This window comes from Dasypus novemcinctus, chromosome 21 (genome assembly GCF_030445035.2).
Source record: "Dasypus novemcinctus isolate mDasNov1 chromosome 21, mDasNov1.1.hap2, whole genome shotgun sequence".
NCBI lineage: Eukaryota > Metazoa > Chordata > Mammalia > Cingulata > Dasypodidae > Dasypus > Dasypus novemcinctus.
This window is the reverse complement of record NC_080693.1, coordinates 68,219,313-68,234,324: the sequence shown is the minus strand read 5'-3', so window position 1 is coordinate 68,234,324 and position 15,012 is coordinate 68,219,313. Positions and strand designations below refer to the sequence as shown.

The following is a 15,012-nucleotide window of genomic DNA, read 5'->3' as shown; positions in this document are numbered from 1 at the left end:
GCCAGTGGTGCTCTGTCGTGGTCCCTAGGGGAGCAGCGACAGTCTCCCAGGTACAGTGGTGGGGACCGGGAGGGAGTGAGGGTTCAACAGTGAGCCCCAGATGCTAATGACTATGCTTGTGAGCTGATAAACCCAAAATAAGAACAAGGCCTAGAGCAACTTTGTGCCTGGGAATTTCCTTCTGTTAGCCTTCATGTTACTCAAATGTGGCCAGTCTTGAAGCCAAACTCAGCATGTAAATGCAATGCCTTCCCCCCAGCGCGGGACATGACACCCGGGGATGAGCCTCCCTGGCAACGAGGGACCACTATCAACTACCAACTGATGATGCAACTGGAAAATGACCTTATACGGAAGGTTCAATGCGGATCAGCAGAATATCCATGTCTACATAAAATACCATGACTTTAAAATGCTGTTTGACCTAAAGTAAGGGGGAAATGGAAAGGAGAAATGAGTTTATATGGCTACGAGTTTCTAAAGAAGAGTCTGGAGGCTGGCAGAAGGTTTGCCCTCATGCACAACTGAGCAGAGTCAGAGAGACAGATAAAGCAGATACAACCCCCAGATATTGGTTCCTTTGAGGGCTAAAGAGACCCATGGGAGTTATGGTCATGGCCGATGGGGTTAACTACCAGGGCAGATGGCCCCTCTTTGGAAATGGTGTTTATGTGTGATGAATCTGGACTCAGATGGGATCTCCCTTCATAAGACTTTCATGCTAATGTGCTGGAGGTGCAGTTAATGTTGAGGTTTAAGATATATTTAGGGGATTTGAATCTCTGGACTGACAATGTGATAGCCAGATCCTGAGCCTCAACAGACTCCAGCACCTACAATCTGATTTATTGGACTTACCACACTCAGCTAAGATGGAGTTGAAGAAGGACAACCACCACACCATGGAGCCTAGAGTGATTACAACTGAAAATGGGAGGATTGCATCCAGCATCCAGGTGGAATCTGACCCTCCTCTTGACATAGAGGTGCAATGGACACAACCAATCCAATGTCCACATAGAAGAGGTGGCATTGGATTGGGAAAAGGGGACATAATGGACAAAGGGTATGGGGAAAGGCAGGAAGAGATGAGAGGTGGAGGCGTCTTCGGGACATGGAGCTGCCCTGGATGGTGCTTCAGAGGTAATCACCGGACATTGTAAATCCTCACAGGGCCCACTTGATGGAATAGAGGAGAGTATGGGCCATGATGTGAACCAATGTATATGAGGTGCAGAGGTGCCCAAAGATGTACTTACCAAATCCAATGGATGTGTCATGATGATGGGAACGAGTGTTGTTGGGGGGGGGGACAGGGGGGGTGGGGGGGTGGGGTTGAATGGGACCTCACATATATATTTTTAATGTAATATTATTACAAAGTCAATAAAAAATAAAAAAATTAAAAAAAAAATAAATACTTTTAAAATTAAAAAAAAAAAAAAAAAAAAAAGAATCTGAGAGAAGTAATCAGTGAGATGCACACAAATTTCCAAAATCAAATTAATGAGTTGAAAGACAATACTTTCAAAGAGACAAATGACATCAAGAAGACATTGAGCGAGTGCAAAGAAGTTGAAACCCTGAACAGAAAAGTAACAGAACTCATGGGAATGAAAGACACAATAGGTGAGATCAAAAACACATTGAGGGCTGAAGTCTCTCTTCAGAACCCCTCCATTGGGAGAGCTTCCCAATAAAGTTCTGCCTGCCTGAAAAACAAAACAAAACAAACAAACAAAAAACACACTGAAGCATACAACAGCAGACTTGAAATGATAGAAGAAAGAATAAGTGATACTGAAGACAGAACAGATAAAATTAAAGAGAGGAAAGAATGGAAAAAATTGAGCAGGGATTCAGAGTTGAATGACAACACAAAATACAACAACATATGTGTCGTGGGAGTTCCAGAAGGAGAAGAGAGGGGAAAGGGGGCAGAAAGAGTATTTGAGGAAATAGTAGCTGAAATTTTCCCAACTCTCATGAAAGAAATGAACTTACATGTCCAAGAAGCAACCATACCCCAATCAGAATAAATCTGAATAGACCTACACCAAGACACATACTACTTAGAATGTCAAATGTCAAAGATAAAGAGAAAATTCTCAGAGCAACAAAGGAGAAACAAAACATCACATACAAGGGATGTCCAGTAAGACTTAGTGCAGATTTGTTTTCAGAGATCATGGAGGTGAGAAGATAGTGGTATGACACAATTAGGATACTGAAAGAGAAAAAGTGCCAGGTGAGGATTTTTTATTCAGCAAAACTGTCCTTTCAAATATGAAGGAGAGTATAAAAAATTCACAAACAGAAACTAAGAGAGAATGCAAAAAAGAATCCACCTTTGCAGGAAATATTAAAGAAAGCCTTAGAACATGAAAGTAAAAGACAGGAGAGAGAGGCTTGGAGAAGAGTATAGAAGAAAGAAGAGCAGAAAGGATAACCAAAAGAGTAAAAAGAAAGACAAAAATAAGATATGACATATGAAAATAAAGTATAAAATGGGGGAAGTAAATAGTGTATTTACAGAAATATCATTGAATGTGAATGGATTAAACTCCACAATCAAAAGATACAGGCTGATAGAATTGATTAAAAAAACATGGGCCACCCATATGCTACTTTCAAGAAATTCACCTTAGACCCTGAGACACAAACCAGCTGAAAGTGAAAGGTTGGAAAAAGATACTCCATGTGAATAGGAAACAGAAAAAAGCAGGGATAGCTATACTAATATCAGACAAAACAGACTTTAAATGCAAAAAGTTATAAGAGATACAGAAGGCCATTATATATTAATAAAAGGTAAAATCCACCAGAAAGATGTAACAGTCATAAATATCTATGCATCTAACCAGGGTGCCCAAAATACATGAAACAAACTCTGGGAAAACTGAAGGGAGAAATAGAATCTCTACAATAATTGCTGGAGACTTCAATACCCCACTCACATCATTAGAGAGAAGAAGTAAACAGAAGATCAACAAGGAAACGGAGAACTTTAACAATATGTTGATGAGTTAGACCTAACAGACCTACACAGAACACTGCATCCAAACTCAGTGGGTTTTACATTCTTCTCAAGTGCCCATGGACCTTTCTCCAGGATAGACCACATGTTACTGTACAATGCAGCTCTCAATAAACATAAAAAAAATTAAATTATGAAAAGCACCTTCTCAGATCATAATGGTATGAAACTGGAAATCAATAATAGGAAAAAAGCAAATTTGCAAATGTGTGGAGGCTGAACAACATACTCCTAAATAATCAGTGGGTCAAAGAAATTGCAAGTGAAATCAGTAAATATATCAAGACAAATGAAGACAAGAACACAACCTATCAAAACTTATGGGATACAGCAAAGGCAGTCTTAAGAGGGAAATTTACAGCCCTAAATGCCTATATTAAAAAAGAAGAAAGAGCTAAACTCAAAGATTTAACTGAACAACTACAGAAACTACAAAAAGAACATCCAACCAACCCCAAAACAAGCAGGGGAGAGAAATAAATAAAATAAAATCTTTAAAAAAAAAAAAAAAAAAGAAAAATGTCCCAGCAAAGAAAAGTCCAGGACTGGAAGGCTTCACCGGTGAATTCTACCAAGCATTTAGAAAGAATTAACACCAATCCTGTGAAGCCGATGTTACCCTAATACCAAAGTGAGATATAGATACTACAAGAAAAGAAAATTACAGACCAATCTCTCAGAGATGCAACAATTCTCAACAAAATAATTGCAAATCAAATCCAACACTTTTGTACCTCACTGGATTTTGACAAAAGGGTGAAAAGGCAGCCAACTCAATGGGAGAAAATACTTGGAAATCATATAACCAATAAAGATTTAATATCCGGGATATATAAAGAGATGTTACAACTCAACAATAAAAAGACAAATGATCCAATTAAAAAGTGGGCAAAAGACTTAAATAAGACATTTGTCCAAAAAAGAAATACAATTAAAAACAAACAAACAAAAAACACAGGAAGAAATGCTCAACATCACTAATGATTAGGTAAATGCAAATTAAAACTACAATGAGATACCATTTCACAACTATCAGAATGGCCACCATTAAGGAGACAGGGAACTACAAGTGTTGGAGAGGCCATGGAGAGTTAGGAACATTTATCTATTCTTGGTGGAAATGCAGAATGATGCAGCCACTGTGGAGGACTGTTTGGCAGTTCCTAAAGAAGTTGAATATAGGGAAACGGACTTTGGCCCAGTGGTTAGGGCGTCCGTCTACCACATGGGAGGTCCGCGGTTCAAGCCCCGGACCTCCTTGACCCGTGTGGAGCTGGCCATGCGCAGTGCTGATGTGCGCAAGGAGTGCCGTGCCACGCAAGGGTGTCCCCCGCGTGGGGGAGCCCCACGCGCAAGGAGTGCGCCCCGTAAGGAGAGCCGCCCAGCGTGAAAAGAAAGAGCAGCCTGCCCAGGAATGGTGCCGCCCACACTTCCCGTGCCGCTGACGACAACAGAAGCGGACAAAGAAACAAGACGCAGCAAATAGACACCAAGAACAGACAACCGGGGGCGGGGGGGAAATTAAATAAATAAATAAATCTTTAAAAAAAAAAAAAAAAAAAAAAAAAAAAAAAAGAAGTTGAATATAAACTTGTCATGTGACCCGGTAATACCACTATTGGGTATATACCCAGAAGAACTGACAGCAGTGACCCAAACAGACATCTGCACACTGATGTTCATAGCGGTTTGGATATGTTCACAATATCCAAAAGTTGGAAACAACCTTGGTGTCAATAACAGATGAATGGATAAACAAACTGTGGTCTATTCACACGATGGAACATTACACAGCTATAAGAAGAAATGAAGTTGTAAAGCATATGACAACATGGATGAACCTGGAGGACATTATATTGAGTGAAGCAAGCCAGACACAAAAGGACAAATACTACATGACTGCATTGCTATGAACCAAATGTATTGTGCAACATTTGTATGATTCAAAAAAATTTATAGGTATCCAGTACATTTAATTGAGAAATGTATGTTTTTATTCAACTGTATTATCTTTTTAGTTTTCCATTGTTTGTATTTTCAATTATTAAATGTACAAAATAAAGTTTAAAAAAAAAGTGCCTGGAAAAAAAAAGTTAAGTGCACATAGGACTTTGTTAGGTATTACCAAATTTCACTCCAGACGGTTTGTCAAATTTTCCATTCCCATATGTATGAAAGTATCTGTTTTCTCAGGCTTTTCTCTAATTACAAGTGAGTTTGAATATTTTTTCAAAAATTTCAAACATTTTTCAAAAATTTGAACATATTTTTTAATCTCTTCATTTTTGGTGAATTGTCTATGTCTTTTTCCTATTTTTCTATCATGTTTCAGTTCTTTGTTGTTCAGTTTTTAAGAGTTCTTTAAATGTGAGGAATATTAACCCTTAATCTGTGGAATATTTTACACATATTTTCTCCCAGTTTATCTGATATATTTTGTTTATAGTATATTCTATTGTGCAAAATTTTTTATTTTAATGTAGTCACATTTATCAACCTTTTCTATATTCCTCTAGATTTAGACCTTAGTAAGAAAGTCTTTCCCTACACCAAGGTTAAAGAGGAATTTGCCCATATTTCTAGTACTTGTATAGTTTCTTCTTTATATTTAGATCCCCAATCCATTTGGGGTTTATTCTTAGAGATGGTATAAGATATGGACCTAATTTTGTCCATATGGTTATTCATTATCTCGGCACCATTTATTAAAAAGTCTTTCTTTACTCTAGTGACCTGAGATGCTGCCTTTTCATGTACTAAGTATCTACATGTACCTGATTCTAATTCTGAATTTTCTATTCTATTTCACTGGTCTATTTATCTATTCATACACAAGTACTACACTGCTTTAATTATGCAGACTTTATAGCATGTTTCAATATCTGGGTAGTCAGAGGCCTACCACTGCTGCAGAACTCAGGGTAAAGTTTAACTTTGTTGTAAATCTAGACCTAAATAGTTCTATCCCATAGGTTGTTACTATTCAATTATTGATTACTGATTACCCGAGCTAGATGAGGTTGGGGCCAATAGCAAACATAAATTTTAAAGAAAAGTGACTAATTTACTTAGTTTATCTGAGATTACTAGAGGAACTGGCCTGGCACAACATGAAACATCCAAATGTATTTGATCCAGAATTTATGAAACAAACCAAGATTCAGTCATGGGACACATGAATCTGACTCAGATTTGACCTACATAGTAAAATATATTAAGGAGTTGGTTGGGAACCATTATTATATCTGAATAAAGCATCTAGATGAATGTCCACAGAATTCCTTAATTGAAAAACACTGACACTTATTTTCATTCAACAAATATTAATTGAACTTTTATTATATGCCAAGCAGTGTGGTAGGTTATGGAGAATTGACGAGTAGTATATTAATAGATGAGACCCCTGTCTGCCCTTCACAGTCTAGCAGGAAAGAAAGATAATTAAATAATAATAATTGTGAAATAAGGCCTGTTAGAGGGGAAATACAGGGTGCTGGGTCAATCCACAGCCAGGGCATAACTAACTTAGGAAAATCAGATAAGTCTTCTTAGAAGAAGTAATTTTTAAAAAAGATTTATTTATTATTTAAAAATTCATTTCTCTCTCCTTCCCCTGCCACCCCCTACCCCAGTTGTCTGCTCTCTGTGTCCATTCGCTGTGTGTTTTTCTGTGTCTGCTTGTATTCTTGTCAGTGGCACTGGAATCTGTGTCTCTTTTTGTTGTGTCATCTTGCTGCGTCAGCTCTCCGTGTGTGCGGTACCACTTTTGGGCAGGCTGCACTTCTTTTGCATTGGGTGGCTCTCCTTATGGGGTGCATTCCTTGAGAGTGGGGCTCTCCTACACGGGGGACACCCCTGAGTGGCATGGCACTCCTTGCGTGTTATCAGCACTGTGCGTGGGCCAGCTCATCACACGGGGTCAGGAGGCCCTGTGTTTGAACCCTAGATCTCCCATGTGGTAGGTGGATGCCCTATCCGTTCAGCCAAATCCACTTCTCAGAAGGAGTAACATTTAAAATGAGATCTGAGGGATGAGGAGTGAACCAGAGAGTAGTGTTCCAGATAGAAGGAAACAGCGTGTACAGAGGTCCTAATGTAAGGCACAGCTTTGTACTTTTAATTTAGTGTGGCTAGAATGTAACAGTGTTACTGAATGGGGAATGATGGGAAATAAGGCAGAACAGAGGTTATCAAGCAGGGCAATTTTGTCCCTCAGGGGACATCTGACAATGTCTGGAAACATTTTTGGTTGTCTCAACTGGGGAATGGAGGGTGGGGATGTGTGAAGGAGTGCTTTTGTCATCTGGTTGGTGGAGGCCAAGGATGCTGCTAAAAATCCTAAAATATACAGGGCAGCCCCTATGACATAGAATTACCTGGCCCAAAATATCAATAGTGCTGAGGCTAAGAAACCTTGGGATAGACATACAAAGGCAGAGGCCCTCCCTTTCATTACAATTCATATGATGTTTAAAGGAGGCAGTCTGGATTTTATCCAAGGGCAGTAAGGTGCCATTTGCTTATTTTAAGCAGTAAAATCAGATGTTTTTTAGAAAGAGTACATAGGCTTCAGCATAGAAAAAGGCTCAAATTTATTCATTAATTTAACAGATATTTATGTAGATGAAGTCTGAATCTGACTATAAAACCTCAGTGTTTTTTACAGGAGAAAAGTCCTAGATAAATTTTACAAACACAGTGTTTGGGTATATGCTTGACATAATCTATGGTTATTTGTTGTTTAGTTTAGATATAATTTCTCCTAAAATGAAAATCTTTTCAAAGAGAGCTACTGCATCACAAATCAAGCCTTACACTTTATTACTGTTTTTTGTTTTGTGTGTGTGTGCACATGCATTTGGCTTAAGTTTTCATATTATACTCAACATGCTCATTATTACCAGGATTGATGAAATGACTACTTTGGCTGACAGCTCTAACAGTAGCAGCAACAATTTTAGGAACCATGATCATCTGCTAACCCCCTGATGTGGCACAGAACTAGTATCTTGGCAAGGGCATTTGATTTTTTTCTTACACAGATTTCCTAGGAAAAAACCCTTGTTTTTTGTGTCTCTTATGGCATTGCTTAAAGTTAGCTCATTTCTCAAATTAGCTTATTTCAGATGTAATAGCTTTGTAATCTAAGGATTAAACAAACCAGTGACAATTTTCCTAATGTTGCATGAGCATACAATTTTTTTTCTGAAGAGTTTTAGGTCAGCAAAATGATTGAAAGGTTCTCCTCCATTATAGTTTTCTTGCTTTTATGCCATATTCAATTATTGATAGATTTTCCAAAAGAACACTAAACAAAAATCCTTCCTGTCACACAAAAGAGACAGCATAGGGTAGTGATTAAAAGCGTTGACTCTGGAATACACCTTCCTCGGTTTAAATTTTGGCTCAGGCATGTACTGGTTTTGTTGTTTTTTAAAGATTTATTTTTATTTATTTCTCTCCCCTTCCCCCGTTGTCTGCTCTGTGTCCATTTACTGTGTGTTCTTTTGCATCCGCTTGCATTGTCAGGCGGCACTGGGAAACTACATCTCTTTTTGTTGCATCATCTTCCTCTGTCAGCTCTCTGTGTGTGTGGCACCACTCCTGGGCAGGCTGTGCTTTTTTCCATGTGGGGAGGCTCTCCTTGCAGGGCACACTCCTGTGCGTGGGGCATTCCTACACGGGGGTGCTCCTGTGTGTCATGGTACTCCTTGTGCATGTCAGCACTATGCATGGGCCAGCTTACCACACGGATGAGGAGGCCCTGGGTATCGAATCCCGGACCCTCCATATGGTAGGTGGATGCTCTATCAGATGAACCACGTCCACTTCCCCATTGTGACCTTGGGCAAGCTATTTAACCTCAGAGCCTCTATTTTCTCATCTGTGAAATACTGTCTAGGGAAGCGGATGTCGCTCAAGTGATTGGGCTCCTGTCTACCACATGGGAGGTCCAGGGTTCAATTCCTGGGGCCTCCTGGTGAAAGCAAGCTGGCCTACGCAGCAAGCTGGCCCATGTGGAGAGCTGGTCCATTGAGGAGTACTGGCCTGTGCAGGAGTGCTGGCCTGTAAGGGAAGCTGGCACAAGTGGAGAGCTGGTGCAGCAAGATGATACAACAAAAAAGAAGACACAGAGGAGAGACAATAAGAGATGTAGCAGACCAGGGAGCTGAGGTGGTACAAGAGACTGAGCACCTCTCTTGTACTTCAGGTTTCAGGATCAGTTCCTGGTGCTGCCTAAAGAGAAGACAGACACAAAAGAATGCACAGTGAATGGACAGAGAGAGCAGACAAGGGTGGAGGGGCGAGGGGGAATAAGTAAATAAATCTTAACAAAAAAAGGGTCCACCGCATAGGGTTATTGTGATGATTAAATAAGTTAGTATATGTAAAATACTTACAACAATTTCTGGCACATAAGTTCCAAGCAACCATCAGTTATTATTCATTAAGTAGAATATAATTCCTGCTCAGCATTTATTTATTTTTTAACACAATCATCTCTCAAATGGGTGAAGTATTTAAATTCAGTTACTGATTCAACAAGTAGAGTACCTTCCTAAACTATGCAAACCTGACCACCATAGCAGCTGCATACCAGTTCTCAGCAGTTAGTTCAGTGTTTAAGAACACAGGATTTGTAGTCAGAAAACCTGGCTCTGAACCCCAGCTCTGCCGTCTTCTAACAGTGTAACCTTGGAAAACTTAGTCAACCACTGAAGCCACAGTTTCCTCATCTATAAAATAAGAATAATAATTACCAGCTCACAGGATTGAGGTAAAGATGAAGAAATAAGTGTAACATGCAAGTACTGAGCTCAACAGACATTAGACCCTCTGTAATGGAAGCTAACTTCTTCCTGTCCGATGAATTCTGCAGGTATGATCACATGATAACAATGGATTCAAACCTTGGAGAAACTACTCTAATCAGAGTTAAATTCACATACCTAGGGAAAGCCCTGAATGAGATCCCTGTGCCCCTCTACTGAGATCAAACTTCAGAAAAAATATTCAGTGTTAATTGGGAATACATTTAAGAGTTGCCGACCTAGCAAAGCCTGTTATTTCAATAAATAAAATTGTTCTAAAATTGTGATTAAACCAGATGCAATGGATGTGTCATGATGATGGGGGAGAGTGTTACTGTGGGGGGAGTGGTGGGGTGGGGGCGGTGGGGGTGAATGGGGACCTTATATTTTTTGAATGTAATATTTTTAAAAAAATGAATAAATTAAATTAAATTAAAAAAATAAAATTGTGATTAAAAACTCTTCAGTGTTCTCAGTTAAACAGCAACAGAGGAAGCAGAAAGAATATTATGAAATGCAAATGATAATTAGAGATATACAGGAATTGACATTAAGAACTTTGTTCAACAAGTTGGAGGTTTTTGAAGGATATGTAATTCTCACATATTAACCTATCTTATCAATACACTGATTTGTAAATCCCATTTAAAACCTAATTTCTGCTTACTGGCTTGTTATAGATGTGAAACAAGATTGCTAGCTACCGCTCTATTGCTTCTATAGCACATTGTTTGTATAGGTGAACTGTAATATGCGGCACAATTACTGGGATAACATTCAATTATGACCTAAGAGGCCATCTATTGTACAATGTTTAATATAAACTTAAAAATACCCTGTCTAGACACAAAAATATTTATTTATATTTTGCTTAAGACACAATTGTGAAATTTTAAATGTGATCACTCCAAAGTATACATATAACCACTAATATCTTACAATATTTAACATTTCCCAAATCTTGAACATAAACATTGTGGGACTTTTTCTCTTGATGAGAGAGGGTCTAAGAAAAAGTGACAAAGTGGGGAAACTTAATTCTTTGTGATTTTTTTTAGCACTTACCAAAATTTGACATATATTTATTTGTTTGTTTACTGTCCTTTCCCCACTCTAGAATAGGCTTTGTGTCTGTTCTGTTCACTGCTCTATCTTTAGCGTATGGATTATAGACACTCCAATATAAATGAATAAATGAATGGCAATAATGCCAGAAACTCTTCAACATTTGTGTATTTCTAAGATGATATTCATTCTAACTACTCTTAAGAAAAGACTGGAGCAAAATTACCACGGAATATTTAGGGGAAAAAACCCCAGAGAAGTCTTTTAAAGTTGCACTAAATTCGCAATGAATACGAAGGAAATCTCAGATTGTTTTCAGAAGCTCAATTATAGATGGGTGTATTAATGAGCAGGGACAATTAACAATGTAGTTGGGGAAAGATGCTGTTTCTGGCTCTGAGTTGGATTGTGGAGCAGTATAACTTTTTCTATGAAGAAATTAGAACCTTATGATATAAAAAATGATACCCTGTTCCTTATTACTAATTAACTATGCCAAGAACATTTTTAAAATATTGGGGGTAGACATTTCCACTCTGTTATTCTCTTGAAAACCCTCAAAAATAACAAGGAGAATAAGAAACAGAAATGCAAACTCCATCTCTGATGAAACTAGACATATCTATCTATAATCCCAGATTATAATATATAAAGATGAAAAGTAGATAAAGGATTTATAAATGACTTAGATAGATGAAGGTAAAATAATGCCTACAGGGAAGCAGATTTGGCCCAATGGATAGGGCATCGGCATACCACATGGGAGGTCCAAGTTTCAAACCCAGGGTTTCCTGACCCGTGTGATGAGCTGGCCTATGCGCAGTGCTGATGCGCGCAAGGAGTGCCGTGCCACGCAGAGGTGTCCCCCGCATAGGGGAGCCCCATGTGCAAGGAGTGTGCCCTGTAAGGAGAGCCGCCCAGAGCGAAAAAAGCGCAGCCTGCCCAGGAATGGTGCCGCTCATATGGAGAGCTGATGCAGCAAGATGACGCAACAAAACGAGACACAGATTCCAGGTGCCGATGACAAGAATACAAGCAGACACAAAGAACATATGGTGAATGGACACAGAGCAGGCAATTGGGGTGGGGGGTGGGGAAGGGGAGAGAAAAAAAATCTAAAAAAAAGATTAAAAAAAAAAACAACTAATGACTACTGGGGATAACACAACACAAAAGGGCAAGCCAAGTGGTGTGTAACCGCAGAAAAGTGTAAGAATTAGAAGCATCAGGTACTGTGGAAGATGAGGGTGAGAAGGGAACTGAAAGCATAGAGATTAGATGAGATTTGTGTAAGAAGCCATTAAGTCCCAAGCTCTCCATCCCCACCCTGCCCAGACAGGTGACTACCTTCCTCAGCACCCACAGGAAGGAAATTATATTCACTAGAGGAAGTGAACCAGAGAGAATCTGAGCTTCGGGACAGGGGACACAGCAAAGTAGGGATCAAGTATAGGACTGAAAACAGGGAGCTTGAGTAAAAAGTATGCATATGAATGATGAAACTCCAGCCCTCTTCTCTAGCCCAGCGCCAGAATGCTGACATTCAGGATATATACCTCCAAAGCAGGAGGTTGGAGGATTCTTTGCTAGAGATGAAGAGCACAAGAAAAAAAAACCTTACAAACACCAGCTTTTGGGTATATCCAATAAAGGTCTGCTGGGTGATCTTAATGCTCTACAGTTGAACTCTTTCTTACACACAAGCTTTCAATAAACTCTTTAAAGTCTAACTATTGAATAAGAGATAAGAGAACATATTGCATCCACAAAACAAGAACAGGATGCTATAAAAAGAAGGGAATAACTGGAGAACAGGAAAGAACTATTGGAATATAAAAATATGAGGGAAGACGTTATGGCTCAATGGATAGAGGATCCGCCTACCATATGGAGGGTCCAGGGTTCGATACCCAGAGCCTCTTGACCCATGTTGTGAACTGGCCCACGCACAGTGCTGCCGCATACAAGGTGTGCCGTGCCATGCAGGGGTGTCCCTTGTGTAGGGGTGCCCCACACACAAGGAGTGAGCCCCGCAAGGAGAGCTGCCTTGCACAAAAAAAGCACAGCCTGCCCAGGAGTGGCACTGCACACACAGAACGCTGATGCAACAAGATAAAACAAACAAAAAAAGCAACAGCACAGTGTCCCAGTGCCGCATGACAAGAATGCAAGTGGACACAGAAGAACACACAGTGAATGGACACAAAGAGCAGACAATGGAGTGGAAGGGGAGAGAAATAAATAAAATAAATCTTAAAAAAAAAAAAGAGCGCCAAAATAAAAATTTTTGTAAAAGGAATGGAATATGATGTTGAGGAACTCTCAAAGGTAGATTAAAAAAACGAAAAAGAAAAACAAAGGTATAGAACACAGGAGAGAAAAGTTAAGAAAAAATAGAGTATCAGTATAAGGAAATCACATTTTTCATTAATAGGAGCTGTAGAAGGAGAAAGCAGAGAAAATGGTGGAGAGGAAATTATCAAAAAATAATACAGGGAAGCAGACTTGGCCCAATGGATGGGGCATCCGCCTATCACATGGGAGGTCCGCGGTTCAAACCCTGGGCCTCCATGACCCATGTGGAGCTGGCCCATGCGCAGCGTTGATGCATGTAAGGAGTGCCCTGCCACTCAGGGGTGTCCCCTGCGTAGGGGAGCCCCACGCACAAGGAGTGCGCACCGTAAGGAGACCTGCCCAGCGCGAAAGAAAGTGCAGCCCGCCCAAGAATGGCGCCGCACACACGGAGAGCTGACACAACAAGATGATGCAACAAAAAGAAACACAGATTCCTGGTGTCGCTGATAAGGATAGAAGCGGTCACAGAAGAACACATATGGAATGGACATAGAGAGCAGACAATTGGGAGGAGTGTAGGGGGGGAAGGGGAGAGAAACAAAAATAAATAAATAAAAATAATTAAAAAAATAATACAAAAGGATTTCCAGAATCCAAGGATTTATGTCCAGGGCTCATTAAGTGCCAATGGAATAAATGCTCCACATCATGAAATTTCAGAACAAAGGTGATAAAAAGAAGATCCTAAAAACTACTGGAAAGAAAAAAGGTATATAAAGATTAGTAACAATACTATATTATATTAATTAATAGCAATACTGGAAGCACAAGACAATAAGGAAAACCCCTTCAAAATTCTGAGGGAAAATAATTTTTAACCTAGAATTATATACTATGTCAAGTAAATAGAGTGTGAGCTTGGAACAAAGATACTCTTAAAAAGTATCAAAAAAGTCTCAAAAAATTTACTTGCTATGAATCCTTGCTTGGTTATCTATTGGAGGATGTACTCTACCAAAATGAGGAATAAAATCAAGGAAGAAGATGACATGGGATCCAACGTAGAACAGAAGTGATAGTAGGGAAGTGGATTTGGCCAAATGGTTAGGGTATCTGCCTACCACATGGGAGGTCCAAGGTTCAAACCCAGGGCCTTCTGACCCGTGTGATGAGCTGGCCCATGCAGAGTGCTGATGCGCGCAAGGAATGACTTGCCATGCAGGGGTGTTCCCTGTGTAGGGGAGCCCCATGTGCAAGGAGTACACCCCATAAGGAGATCTGTCCAGTGTGAAAAAAGTGCAGCCTGCCCAGAAATGGTGGCGCACACAGGGAGAGCTGATGCAGCAAGATGATGCAACAAAAAGAGACATGGATTTCGGGTGCTGCTGACAGGAATACAAAGTGGACACAGAAGAACACACAGTGAATACACACAGCAGATAACTGGCAGGGGCGGGGAAGGGGAGAGAAATAAATAAAAAATAAATCTTAAAAAAAAAAAAAGTGATAGTAGTTTCCAGGCTAATAAGTAGGTGGTAATCCTTGAGAGTCTTCTGGGTTCAGGTAGGAGCTGGATGGAGGGTTCCAGGATAGATTTTTCCGAGGAGAAAAATGTGACTAATAAGTGTGGAAAATAGTATTGAGAGACATTTTATAAAGCTATTAATTATTATGGAATAACTTAGGCATAGATTTGAAGAAAATGAAGCAAATTTTTAAAATGAGGCATTTATAACTTCAGGAAATTGTTCAAGAAAGTAAATGTTGTAATAGAATTTCCTTGGTTCCACAGAGAACTATATT

At 39.5% G+C, this 15,012-nt stretch overlaps 1 protein-coding gene across 14 annotated transcripts in view; it reads right to left on the bottom strand.

The window, feature by feature from the left end:
* TANC2 (tetratricopeptide repeat, ankyrin repeat and coiled-coil containing 2) overlaps positions 1-15,012 on the bottom strand; it is a 593,508-nt gene that overhangs the window by 99,559 nt on the left and 478,937 nt on the right. The window lies entirely within an intron of this gene.